This window comes from Dipteris shenzhenensis, chromosome 7 (genome assembly GCF_047967505.1).
Source record: "Dipteris shenzhenensis isolate YYH24624 ecotype China chromosome 7, Dip_SZ_1.0, whole genome shotgun sequence".
Taxonomy (NCBI): Eukaryota; Viridiplantae; Streptophyta; class Polypodiopsida; order Gleicheniales; family Dipteridaceae; genus Dipteris; species Dipteris shenzhenensis.
Genome location: NC_141602.1, coordinates 11042248 through 11054691, shown reverse-complemented (window position 1 = coordinate 11054691; position 12444 = coordinate 11042248). Strand labels below are relative to the sequence as shown.

General features: G+C 42.2%; 1 non-coding gene across 1 annotated transcript; it reads left to right on the top strand.

Annotated features, from left to right (window-relative positions):
* Positions 1-4148: 4148 nt before the first annotated feature.
* On the top strand, positions 4149-4301 carry LOC147899946 (5.8S ribosomal RNA). The gene has a single exon (XR_015541361.1). It is a non-coding gene; the product is annotated as a 5.8S ribosomal RNA (ribosomal RNA).
* The last annotated feature ends 8143 nt before the right edge of the window (positions 4302-12444 follow it).

The following is a 12444-nucleotide window of genomic DNA, read 5'->3' as shown; positions in this document are numbered from 1 at the left end:
ATCCAACCTTGGTCATTTTTATGGACGGATTTGATGCCTCTAGGTGCATGCCACAATTATGAACTACTACATAATAGTCCACAAACATGTGTGTACTCTCATCTAGTAAGAGCTATTAATTTCCATATGCAACTAGTGCCACAACAAAAGAAGGGCAAGAGTGTCTTGCAATTGGATTTAGACACATATGGGCACATCTTGGGGTGTCTTGGAGCAGTCGAGGATGATTGAGATAGTACTAAGAAAATGTATGTAGTCTCATTGCAAGGAAACAATATGTCCACTTGTCCGAGAAAATGAAATTTGTATTTGAGACTATGCTTCTTTTTAGTATATCCCAAACAACCACCATGCACGTTTTATTAAATTATTTTTGTAAATCCCAAACAGTAAATCCCATGCTTGTTTTTAGTATATCCCAACAATCCACACATCCTACCAATCCATTCATCTTGTAATAATAGAAGCAAACCACCATGCTGGTGGCTATTAATATTCTGCACTACTACTATGTTATCTGTATGCTACTGTCGTGCTATTCTAAAATTGGTTGCACAGTGCTATACTAAAACAGTCCCCTTTAGACTATTTATGAATTTATTAACCATCAAATTTCATCTCATGCTTGTTTTTAGTATATCCCAACCACCATTGCGCTGGTTTTCCATAACGAATCCACACATCCTACAAATCCATTCATCTTGTAATAATAGAAGCAAACCACCACGATGGTGGTTGTTAATATCCTAGTGCAACCAACCACTGCGCTGGCAATAAATTATCCTACACTACTACCGTGCTATCCCTACACTACTCTCCAACTTGTATAAATACCCCATAATAGAATGAAGCCCACACTCTTTGGGGCATTGTGTTGAGTTCTACTTCAGGGGCCCGGCTCCTCCCTTCATGTCGCTTCCTCTTTCCTTACTTTGAGCTTCCTGGTTGTAGGCTTGGACTCTTTCCCACAGCTTCTGCGGGAAGAGCAGGGTATTCTCAGTATGTAGGGTTCCGAGGCTTTTTGTCACCTACAGATATATCGGGATTGTCGTTTGTAGTATACGTGTAGCTTAGGACCTCGAGTCATGTTTCAGTGAGAGACATAGGCTTAAGTGTGGTAAGCAAACATAGTGCATGCATGTGTAAAAGGAACGTGTATCATCATGGTTAAGGTAATGAAGACTTTCGTTTTCATTAGGGGTTGCAGCATTTAGGAGGAGTTTAAGGGTTAGAAGGAGGTTCCAAAGTTTATAGAAAGGTTCCAAGGTTTAGAAGGAGGTTCCAGAGTTTAGAGTAGAGTACATGGTGGAGAACTTGTCTCCCTTGAAGATCATGGAGATTAAGGGTTGAGGAACTAAGGGTTTAGGGGGAGCATAGGAGTGGGAGAGGAAGAAAGTGTAAGAGCATGGGGGAAAGAAGAGAGAGGAGGGAGGAGGAGAAGGAGGAGGAGGGAGGAGGAGAAGGAAGGAGGAGGGAGGAGGAGGAGGAGGAGGAGGAGGGAGGAGGAGGAGGAAGAGGGAGGAGGAGAAGGGAGGAGGAGGAGGGAGGAGGAGAGGGAGAGGATGGGTTGCAAGGCTGGAGAAGAGGGGAGGAGTTGCAAGGTTTAGACATGCTTTTGGATGTGGAGTGCAAGGAAGCATGGACACTTGAGATAATTGCTTGGAATACCAAAGTAGAACTCAACACAATGCATGTAGGAGTTGCATGTAGAACTCGCATGTAGGAGTTGCACGTAGAACTCGTATGTAGGAGTTGCATGTAGAACTCGCATGTAGGACTTGCATGTAGAACTCGTATGTAGGATTTGCATGTAGAACTCGCATATAGAACTCACATGTAGGAGTTGCATGTAGAACTTGCATGTAGGAATCGTATGTAGAACTTGCATGTAGAACATGCAAGTTGGATTTCTAAGAGGGATTATTTCTAGCCTTATGCAAGTACAAGCGGAGCTTTGCCGCTACTCTACACACACATTCTGTTCTACCTAAGTCCATGTTGGCACTGAGACAACATACTCTCGGATTCATTTTATTACCCGTCCTCGAGTTATGGCTTATTGCGAGCACGTACTTGGATTGCCATGCCTTTAGTCCAGTGGCTATGGAACTTGTGTCGTGCCAGTCAATCTTGCTGTAAAGCCTTGACACCATACAAATTTTGCTCAGTTTCCAGGTAGCTTGTATCCACCGTTTGCTTGAACAGAGATATGTGGTGTGCTTCTAAGAAGATCACTCTTTGATAGAGTCGACTTGTAATCTGAGCATCGACCTGTTCATTGGGATTGAAACTAAGTGGAGGCAAATGGGAATCGAGGTAACATGGGACCTCCAGAATGAATTCCAATGTTTTACATAATATAGCACGTAGGCGAAGGAAGTGATCAATGTTGCCGCCCATTATTTGCTCATGCTGCTGAAGTGCTCAGATCATTATGCCTTGGATATTCCATTCTACACCAGAGTATGGTTCGATCATTGGCCAGTTAATGGTTCAATCTTCATCCAAAGTGTGTATGTTGGCTTTCCATTTTTTACGTCATGGAATTGCATAGAACTTGGGATGGGTTCTGAGACATGGAGGTGCATGTAGGTGCTCCTTTAAGAAGATTACATCAAAGAGCTTGGGACAGTGCCAATCAGGTTGTGGATCCAACTTATTAATCCAACCTTCACTAATTTGACGCTGACGAAGGTTGGTAGGAAAGTTGTCCATCCACCTCGAGTTTTCATATCGGAATATTTGCTCCAAAATTCCTTGATGGGGTTACTAGGAAGTGGTATCTCATCAAAATCATACCCATCATTGGAACTTGGCATGGGAGTACGAATTGGATTATCCGGATCCTGATATTCAAAATCAAATACTATGTGATTTTCTGCTAATGGAAGAACAAGTAGTGTCGGAGGTGATCAGTTGCAGAAGGGGAAGCAGAGGGGAGGGGGGGAAGAACTGGGCAAATGGTTTGAGCAGCTTGGTAATGCTTAAGGGTAGGATTAGCAAGGGAGGGGAAGAAGCTAGGTGTGAGGGGCTCATAAGTTTGTGACTGTTGGGTTAGTTGAAAATGGTGAGAGGCATCAGCAAAGAGACGATGGAGGGAATAGATGTTAGGATGGAGCTTGGGGAAGGTTAAGAGGGTGATAGCAGCAAGGGTAAGTGATGTTATGAGGTTGGCAGAAAGAGTGGTTAGATATGGAAAGTTGGATGTGAGATAGGCCTTGTCATCTTCCGACAGTTCTTTTTGCTGGTGCGATGGGATCATCAGTTGCATGGGTGGGATGTCGGTTATGTCGTGCCTTGCAAATAATAGTGATGGCCTTTGTAGCAATGGCAACAAACCTGCAATAACCCTGAGGGGAGGACTATCCATGAGGCATACATATGCAATGAAAGCATCCATCTTGAGTGCTATAAACCTGGCATGTGTAGACAGGCAGAAGATATTTTTCTCATCTTCGGACAAGTCTTGGCAAATTATGCGTAGGGTTTTGGTTCCTATGGAACGTTCCCATTTGATTGTTGGATGAGCAAATATGATCTTGATTTGGAGGTGCTTCCATTTAATAAGCACGCGTGCGTTGAGGTGATCTTCCACTTGTAGAGCAGCCACAAGCTCTTGGTACACCACTGTTGTGCATTGTAGCGAGGCTTCATTGGTGTTGTCTTCCAAGGCCTCATTGTTGTGCATTAGCAATTGGAGTTCAAGCTTGGAGATGATTATCTTTTGGGAGTGCATCTCATTCATTTTTTTCTTGTATTGCTAGTAGATGGTTGTATATGCCTCCTTAAGCTTTCTCATTTGCAAGGTGACCTTTGCCTGTTGAGGAATGTCTTCAGTGGTATTGGACCATTAGTCCAATACTAATGCTTGTGAAGTGCTGGTCTCTTGAGCGGTAGCAAGTTGGTCCTTTAAGAGTCTGCATTCCCTTGTAAGCTCGTCAATGTTGAAGGCACGTACTACCAAAGATTGTTTCAAGCTTGTCTTTGCAATCTTGGAGCTCTTCTTCTTTGTGAATTAGAGTGATTCGAGCTTGTGCCACTACCTCCTTCTATTGAGCATGTGCAGATGTCAGACCGTCGCATTTCTATCGAAGAAATGCGACGGTCTGATCTCCCTCCCTCGTGGAGGACGTAACACAAGTAAAAACGACTCTCAGCAACGGATATCTTGGCTCTTGCAACGATGAAGAACGCAGCGAAATGCGATATGTAGTGTGAATTGCAGAATTCCGCGAATCATCGAGTCTTTGAACGCAACTTGCGCCCGCAGCTTGTCCAAGGGCATGCCTGTCTGAGCGTCCTCACCACAACCACGCCCCTCACCCCTCCTCTTCGAGGGGGGCCGAGCGGCGGAGCTGGCCGTCCGTGATGCCCCTCCGGGGCGGTGCGGTCGGCTGAAATGGATCGGTGGCACCGAGCGGCGAGGCGTCGCAAGGGTGGTCCGCCGCACCTCCGACCCGACGCTGACGCACCCCCCTCCCCCCCCCTTGCGCGCATGTCGCGTACCCCCCCCACCCCCACCCCCCATGCCCCCCCTGCCCAAGACCCCATGCCCCCCCCCCTTGCGCGCATGTCACGTACCCCCCCTGACCCCATGCGCCCCCCCTTCCCCCCCCTTGCGCGCATGTCGCGTACCCCCCCCACCCCCACCCCCCATTCCGAGCTGTGTTTGACTTTGGTGGAGGTTGGAGGTCACATCCCTCACTACCTTCTCTTGAGCTTGGACAGCTTGTTTCATGTGCACTTCTTCTACCTCCTTCTCATCTATCTGTGCCCGAAGTGCCTTGACCTCTATGGCAATTGCCTGGAATTGGTCTTTCATTTTTGTTGCAGTTTGTCTGTCAAATTCTCTTGCATATTCTTCCTTGGCCAAGCTAGTGAATAGTTGTGACATTTGGATCATTTGGCTAGCTTGATGTTGGAGAATGATGAGGTCTGGCGATACTGTTGATACAAGTGGTGACCATGTAGCCATCCCGATGATTCTGTAGTACTTAGGGGAGGTTGTTCTAATGGAATTTCAATCCCTTATAAAGTTGAAGGAAAGAAACGCGTCCTGATTCAAAAGAGAATTGCTGATAGGATGGGAAAGGTGAGAGTTTAATTCTTCTTGTTGTTACATTTTTAAATCATTTTATGCATCTAACATGCAATTCTTGGATAGGTTTTGAATTGCATAGATCCAGGCTTGGGTGAGGCCTGGTTGGAAAAGTTATTTGCCTTGCGATTTGATGGTCTGGACTCTTGTGTAACTTTGGAGAAGCTGCAACTCATAGCAAAGTCTGATTTGAGATTGGAGAAAAAAATCATTTTTCTTTCCTTGTTAGAGGCTACCAAACCAATGAGGGATATGTATTTCATGCCTGTGGGGGATGTGGAGTATAGAGGGTGAATTGTTCCTTTCATAAATAAACTTATTTTGTAGTGTTTGTATGTATTATAGAAGTGCCATAAGTCTTAGTTGTGTGAATACTTTGTTTTTCACTTGTGTAGATGGATTAATAGAGAGATATTTCTTGAGAAAGTAGAGACCCAGGCTTTGAAAGTTCTTGATGACTTGAGGATTGTAACAATCATGGGCATTCCTTTAGAGACACCAAAAGATTACACAATGCAACAGTACATGGAGGACATAAAATTAGAAGGAAGAAAGCATTTGTTCTTAGCTCTACGATCAAAGGATTCAAAGATTGAGAGTAAGGGAGGAAAGAAAGCAGATGGTCTCTCTGAGTTGGACATGGCCGCTCACAGGGTTGTCTACAGGTTGGTCCCTTTTAGTTTTAATGATGGTGCTTTTCTATTTGTTTTGTGAAGCTTATAACAACATTGAACTTGACAATCATTTTTATTTGTCTCAATTTTTTTGTGAACCTTTCTTTATATAGGAAGTCCACGTAATTAGTGATTGTTGATTTGTAGGTATCTTGCTCATTTGGCAAGAGAGAGAAAGATCTTAGAGATTCCAAATTTGTGCAAGAGTTGGGTGGAAATTGGTCATGCTGCTTGTATGTATCCTCCTGGCGTGCACAATCACTCTCAATGGGAACTTGCAAATTGTCCTTGGTGGATAGACTTCCCAAGGGACAAGTCAGAGACTTTCATAAGAAATATGCCTCATCTAACGACATTGAAGAAAGTAAGGATAAAATGGGTGAAAGCTCTAGAAAAACAAAAACACAAGCACAAAAACAAGAACAAGCTCGAAAGAAAGGTAAGAAATATACATACATGTTGAGTTTCTAATGTTGTTTATGATGAGGGTTTCGAATAGTATACTAATGTTATTCTTTCCTATCCATTTAGATGAAGAGCCATCTAGTCCACCAAGGCAAGATAAGGATCAAATGGAGCATGCAAGTAAGGTTCTAGTTTATTTTTGTTCTTGCTATCGGTGTTTCAAAATTTCCTTTGGTTGTGTTTGATATAAATTTTCCATGTAGGTTCACAATCTATCACAAAGTTAGTACAACATTATGTATTTCATAAGGCACAGTCACCGGATAGTCTATCGACTCGAGGTATCACTCCATTATATGCTTGTATGGTGGGTGATTACATAACCATGGGCATGGACTTTTCACAGTCCAAGAAAAATGAAAAGTATACTATTTTGCATGAGTTTTTCATGAATGTAGTTAGCCATGATCGAGACTACATGCGGTTGGGTAAGAAGATTAAGTGGGCTGTGGATTTTATATTGGTTGACTTTCCCACTGGATTTTCACTTGATGAGAGAGAACCCATCCCAGTTTGGAACCTCTTATTGGAGGACCATGTGCGTTATGGGCTTGTCGTTGCAGCAGCTTCATTATCAGATAGTGGTTGGCTGGCAGTTATATGTCCTATGGCAGGTAAGGTTTAATATCTAGCACTATTGTTGTTATATGTCCTCTATTCTCATTTTTCTTGTATGAGATAGTGTCATTTGATTGTAGGACACTGTATTTCGTGGATGGAGCGCTTTGCATTTATTCAAGGCTTGGAAGTTGTCAGACGTGTAGTCATTCATGATAAGCTTCCACATGGATACTGTGACTGTTCTTTGGTCTATAGGCATCTTTGTGGATATCTTATCAATTGCTTTTTTAAGCTCTGTATTGTACTCAACCTACACAAAAGATTTCCTTTTATAGAAAGAAAAGGAATGAAAGAGAATAAGCACCAAGAGAAGTGTAGCATTAAACCTGAAAGACCAATCTTGCAAGATAGCCTCTTGTCAATGGAAACCAGGGCCTTTTTCCTTTACTCTCATGAGCCCTCCAGTTCTATATGGATTTCACTTCATTAGGAGACAATGATTTCATAAATATCGTAGGATCACACTCACAAATGTTGTGTGCATTTATAAGTGTGTCTCGGAGGCTAGGTTTGACGATGGCATGCTCATTCATACTACAAGATACATCAAAAGATTAGTTCGTTTGTACAAAATAAAAATAATGAAGATAAAGAATTATACAAGACAAAATAATGAAATAAAAAAAGGTATCAAAGTACTTACGAATTCATGCGCTGTAGGCCAGCCAATAGAGCAATCTCACTTATTTTTCTAGGATCAATTATTGTGCAAACCACTCTTATGTGTCGTTTTTTGTTTGTAGGAAAGATATCCTTTATAACACTCATCCAAGCAATAGTCCTATGATTTCCCTCCCAAACAAAAAACATTCTTCTTGACATAAATTTAAATTCATGACTTGATAGCAAGTCATTCTCAAACTCTTCATCAACATCTCTCCAAGTGGGAGACCACCACTCCATCATATCATCTGTCACTACTACCTCCTCTCCATCACTTTTGCAAATGGACACTATGAAAGATCCTTTCTCTGGAAGGTAGCCCTCCACTTGGAACGCGCTTTTTAATGAAGACACATCATCACGTAGTCCTCATACTCATGCATAGGGGATCAATCTACATAATGGAATGGAATGTGAGGACAATGATCTGAATCAAGCATCCTGCATTTTCCAATGACATCACCTCCTCCTTCCACTTGCACTTCAGTGTCATCCAATTCAACCTCCTCCAATCTTGGTCCTTCATCTCTTGGAGCAGAGGATGTATCAGGCTCAGAACCTGCTGCACTCCCTGGTTCTTCTGTCCCACCTACTGATGATTGGGCAGGGGGATCTATTTTCTTTCCTCTTGCTAACTTTGGAGGCAGAGCCTCTTGAGGCTTTTTACCTTTCCTTCCAGTCATCTTGAAATGAAATACAAAAATAACACCTTTTCATACACTGGTCACATATGAAATGAGATTGCAAGACAATGAAAATCTAATCCAAGAGCAAATATAGTATAGCAAACTATAGAAAAAATCTATTGTTCACGGCACATGCTATTCTTCTCCAAAACATTCTATGAAGATCAAGAGTTCAATGTGAGCACAACTGTTAAATTTTTTAAACACTAACCAGATACATGTTTACACTATCATTTTGAACACATGCATTTAGGGTCTAGTTTATCTTAGAGCCAACAGTCAAACTCCTATACTATTATAGATACATAGAGCTAACAGTCAAACTAATATACTATTATTGATACATAGAGCTAACATTTAAACTCCTATACATAGATGTGTATAAAGGAATATCTAAACATATTTATTTATCTTTATACACATGTCTTTATTTGTCTTTAAACACATCTGTTTTCACATATTTATGCATATGTATGTATATCCTTTTCTATGTACAAATAAAAAAAAACATGTAAATAGTTTTACATATGCATGTATAAACTTATCTATGTATGAATTTATATCTGCATATATATACATAACCTCTCAAACTCTCAACCGGAAGAGACTGCATCTTCCATGCATATGTTTACATTTACAACAGACTTCCATATATACATCTTGACATTTTCATACATGACATATGGACACAAATAAATATACAATAAATGTATAACACACATACATGTCTATGAATACTTAAGCATGTCTATTTATATACATGTCTATGAATACTTAAGATGAAGATTTCTAACGAGTTTCAAAATTTTGAATGGAGATGATGAAGATTTCTTACGAGTTTCAAATTTTTGAATGAAGAAGATGAAGATTTCTTGCATGAAGAAGATGAAGCTTTGAGCTAATTAAGAAGAGGAACACGCTTGGAAGAAAACTTGGGGGAAGACGATAATGACTCGTTAACCTGCAGGAAGTAATTAAGAAGCTGCCCTCTTCTTGCTCCCTATGGCACTCTATGCCAACGACATGGTGGAGGATCCGATGGGTTGAAGCGGTACACATGGCACTCTATGCCAACGACATGCCATCTTTAGAGTCGACACATGGCACAGGTCATCGCCACACCTCTCAAAGATTGGCACCCCTTTGCACATGAGAGGTCGAGGACGACGTTGTGTGTGTGTGGCTTCTGCTGTCCATGCCTTGTTTGCTTTCATTCGTTGTTCTTCCCTCAGATTGTTTCGCCTTCTGTGCCCAACTTTCAATCGCCCCGCTTCCAGATTTAGCTATTGAGTCAAGGAAGGATTTATTACTAAATCTTCACTAAATCTTGACTATACTTGATTCTGTTCATATTGACAGAAGGTAACGGTTCATATTGATTCTGTTCTTAAACATATCCTCTTACCAGATTCGTGTTTGCAAGTTATGGAGCCTTTAATATTCAGATTACCATCTAGTGAAATGATTACCATTTTCATGGATATTATGAACCATGTCATGGAGCCTTTATGAAGATAATTGTGACGGCTGTAAAGAATAAGGGAGAGAGATAGGAGACTCAAGTTCAGCTTTCTTCACAACACACAAAAGAGAGAGGACACAAGGTTGGAGGGTGAAGCCTTTCTTCACTTTTGCACACAACAACCATACAATAGAAGAGGGAAATACCCTATATGTCAAACCCTAGAATACGTGGTTCATATGTGAACCCAAACCAAAAACATACGTGGTAGTCTAACTACACCACGAGTACAACTAACATAGGCGGTGACATAAATGATAGTCATCCAGGAGATATATCGGGGGTAGAGCTTGATATCTCAACACTCCCCCTCAAGCTCAAATCCATCTCACGTACACCAAGCAAGCTCCTAAATCTGCGAAGCTTCTCGGTACCCAATGCCTTCGTAAAAATATCAGTCCTCAGTGCTGACATAGACAAGATCAATCTCACCAGCTAGAACCTTCTCTCTCACAAAGTGATAATGCACCTCAATGTGCTTCATTCTAGCATGATAAACTGGGTTATTAGCAAGCATGATGCTGCTAATGTTGTCACAATGAATGACAACTGCTGCATGAATTGACTGTCCCATATCTGCAAGTAGCTTCCGTAACCAAGCTACCTCACATGCAGCCATTGCTGCACCCCTGTACTCAGCCTCTGTGCTCGACAAGGCAACTGTTGGCTGCTTCTTGCTGCTCCAACTGATGGCACCACTCCCAAGGGAAAACATAAAACCACTAGTAGATCTCCTGTCTGAGACACTACCAGCCCAGTCAGCATCTGTGTATCCATGTACCTGTAATGCACACCCAGCTTCATAAAACAGTCCATAATGCAATGTGGACTTCACATACCGCAGTATGCGCCTAGCCGCATCCAAATGTGGCTTCCTCGGTGCCTGCATAAACTGACTCACCAGCCCCACAGCATAGCTCAAATTTGGTCTGGTTATAGTCATGTAAATCAAGCTACCTACTATGCGCCTGTACATAGTAATATCTTCAAGAAGCTCACCTGTCTCTGCATTGAGCTTCACATTCTGCTCCAATGGAATAGAGATAGGCTTACAGCCTGTCATCCCATATTTGGACAGCATGTCCAAACCGTATTGCCTTTGCAACAGCCATATCCCACTCGGGGATCTAATAACCTCAATGCCCAAGAAGTAACGCAGCTCTCCCAAATCCTTCATCTCAAATTTCTGCTTCAACAGCAGCTTCACTTCAATAATGTCTGCATCACTATCACCTGTAATAATCAAGTCATCAACATAGATGACTACAAGCACAATCCCTCTGTTTGTCCTTTTCACATAAAGTGAAAAATCTGAATTGGAAATCTGAAATCCAATAGTGACAAGATATTGCCCTATCTTGTCTGACCATGCCCTCGGCGCCTGTTTTAAGCCATACAAGGCTTTGCGCAACCTGCATACAAAATCGGGGTGTGAATTATCCTCATAACCTTCTGGCTGCATCATATAAACCTCTTCCTGCAAATCACCATGCAAGAAGGCATTTTTCACATCCATCTGATGCAAAGACCATCCCTTTGTAGCAGCCATAGCAATTACTGCTCTCACGGTTGCCATCCTTGCAACTGGGCTGAAAGTTTCCTCATAGTCAATTCCATATGTCTGTGCAAAACCTTTGGCAACCAATCTTGCCTTGTACCTACTAACAGACCCATCAGCATTGTGCTTTACTTTGTAAACCCACTTGCAGCCAATAGCCTTCTTATCATGAGGCAAAGGCATCAAATCCCAAGTGTGGTTTGCATCCAAGGCAGCCATCTCTTCATCCATAGCTGCTTCCCAATTTTTATGCCCTGCTGCATCCTCAAAACATGTGGGCTTTGGCTCCTCTAGAACCTTGACCATATAAGCATAGTGATGTGCTGTATACCCATCATATCTCAGCCTGTCAACTGGATACTTAATACGAGTGGACCTCCGTACAACTGGATTAGTTGCAGGAGTCTTTAAATCATGCCTGCTTTTCCTTGCACCAGGTGTAATAATAGAAGGAATCCCAAGTTCCTCATCAAGGCTCATTTTAGAGCCGCTTGAATCTCCATCAACATGAGAGCTACCAGCAGACACATCAAACACTGGAGCATGGTCTACTTTTTCTTTTCCCTTATGTGATACCTGCACAACACTATCAGGGCTGCCATGTGACGATTCACTAGATCTCAATCTCCCTGTCCATGCATTAGATCCACTAGTAGAGGACTCTCTGGGTCCACTCAAGGCTTGAGATTGCTGCTCTGCATTTATTGCAGCATTCCCATTTCCTGCATCTGCATCTCCTACCATAACAGTTGGTGCATACCAGCTGCTCATTTCATAAAAAACAACATCTCTGCTCACTTGCATTTCGCGGGTGGAAGGGTTATAACAGCGATACCCTTTCTGGTGCAGAGCATATCCAATAAAGATGCATTTTTCAGCCTTTGGATCCAGCTTTGTTCTCTTCTCATCAGGAACATGAACATAAGCTATGCAACCAAATACCTTCAAGTGAGAAATATCTGGTTTTTGGCCTGTATACATTTCTTCAGGCGTCATGCCATGGACAGCTGCAGTGGGGGTTCTGTTCATAATATAAACAGCAGTTGCTACTGCTTCAGCCCAAAAATAATCAGGCATGTTTTACTCATTTAGGATCGCCCGTCCTACTTCTGCAATATGCCTGTTCTTCCTTTCTGCAACCCCATTCTGCTGAGGGG